The 2,084-nt window shown below is 49.2% G+C and overlaps 1 pseudogene; it reads left to right on the plus strand.

Moving 5' to 3' along the window:
* Positions 1 to 423: 423 nt before the first annotated feature.
* LOC110325064 lies at positions 424 to 731 on the plus strand (annotated as a pseudogene).
* Positions 732 to 2,084: the final 1,353 nt, after the last annotated feature.

Consider the following 2,084-nt stretch of genomic DNA (forward strand, 5'->3'; position numbering starts at 1 on the left):
GACCTGTGGGGAGAACAACTTCTATTTCGATTGCATACAGTTCCATGTAAACTCAGTTGAGGCAACTTAAACTTTTATTTATTTATTTATTTGTTCATTTATTTATTTATTTATTTTGTGAGTATGGAGAGATATTTCAGCTGTTAGGAACACTTGCAGCTGGGCATGGTGGCTCATGCCTTTAATCCCAGCACTCAGGAGACAGAGGCAGGAGGCTGCGGGTGATGCGTCTGTTGCCGTGCAGGATAGCAACTAAGTATGCATGTGCGCATAGCGCGTGGGTCCTAAAGTTGTGGTGTTTCCTGGGTTATCTTTGCAAATGGGCTTTGTAACCTAGCACCCCCCCCCCCCGTGTTGCCACCCGTGGCCTTGCACGAAACCTGCAAGGAAGGGGGTCTCCGCTGAGTGCCTCGGTCCTGAAGTATGGCCACCATCCCTTCCAGCGGCTTGCTCGAGGCTACCCGTGACTACTGGGCTCCTCATCCAGCAACAGCTCCAGCGGAAGTGCCGAGTACCCAGGGGACCCCATTCCCCGGGTCTTCCCAAAGCAGACCCGGGCCACTGGTGGGCCAGCTTTTTATTCGGGGAAATCCACCCTCCCATTCATGGCTACAGTGTTGGAGTACCCCAAGGTCTCCACAAGCCCCATCACCTGTGGTCTGGCTCCTGAAACTATGAAGAGGCAGCGGGTCACCCATCCTGGCCAGACCAAGCCCAGGGCCCCGTCCTGACCGATCAGAATCAGCAGCCTGCCCAAGCTTAAGCGGTGCTAGGCCAGAGTTTATCCTCTCAATCCTTCCTGTAAACCAGGAAGGCTGAACACGACACCAGCAGGAGCTGGAGAGAGCCCCCTCTTGGCTCACAGCACCGAGCTGTCCTGACCCCACAACTGTGTCTTGCACAAAGCAGAAAATAAGCTCACAGCAGCCACCCTCCAAAAAACAAAACAAAACAAAACAAACAACAAAACCAAACCCTTGCTGCTCTTGCAGAGGGCCCAGACTCAACTCTGTGCAAACACAGTTTCAGGGGATCTAATGCCCTCTTCTCACATCTCAGGTACCTGGCCCGAATGTGGTTCATAGACATACATACAAACACTCATACACATAAAATTAAAAAAAAATTTGTTTTATTATTTACAATTATGGGTGTGTGGCGCGCGTGCGCACACACACACACACACACACACACACCTACACACTGAATGCTTGTGTACAAGACAATGGAGGTCAGAGGTGGTGGCTTCTGCCCAAGAACTAGAGTTACAAGCAATTGTGCGCTGCTCAACATGGGTGCTGGGAACCAAATGAGAGCCCCTCTGCAGGAGCGTCATATACTGTTAACTGCCGAGCCAGCTCTTCAGCCACAATCAGGACTTCAAGTAATGGCCAGGTATTCATATCCGCATCATTATCTTTTGGACCGTCACTTGACCTCCGAAGTTCACAGAGGCAGACAGCAAGGGTGGCTTTCTGCTGACGTTAGAATAGAGTTAGATGGCGCCCACTTGGGAGAAGGTATGGCCATGCTGGAGCCTGGGAGGGCATTCCAAGTAGTGAATCCATGAGAGTGACGTTGCAGGGGTGGAGCCAAGAGGCCAGGGAAGATGGTGCCTGGGGAGCAGGGGACAGGCATGCGACAACTGTATGGAACTGGTATTTCTCTTTCTGACTCAGGTCAAGCTGGCTCATTTGAAAAACATTTAGAGCAACAGCGGTTGGGAGCACAGTTTTAGGGAAAACTCATTCTCGAGTTTACTTCACTGGGAGCCTGGAGAGATGGCTCGGTGTAAAAGCACTTGTTCTTGCAAAAGGCCTGGGGTGGGTTCCTAGCACCTATATGGTGGTTTATAACCGTCTGCAAGTCCAGTTTCTGGGCGCTCAGTGCCTTCTTCTGACATCCATGGGCATGATGCACTCAAGTGATTTATGTGTATATTATATAGGCAAACTATTTAAAGTAAAAAGTCCTCTAAACATTTTACAAATCTGATTTTGCTGTATTCTTTTTTTTTTTTTTTTTTTTTTTTTTTGAGACAGGATTTTTTTGTATAGAATTCCTGGCTGTCCTGGACTTCACTC

This window comes from Mus pahari, chromosome 8 (genome assembly GCF_900095145.1).
Source record: "Mus pahari chromosome 8, PAHARI_EIJ_v1.1, whole genome shotgun sequence".
NCBI classification, from domain to species: domain Eukaryota; kingdom Metazoa; phylum Chordata; class Mammalia; order Rodentia; family Muridae; genus Mus; species Mus pahari.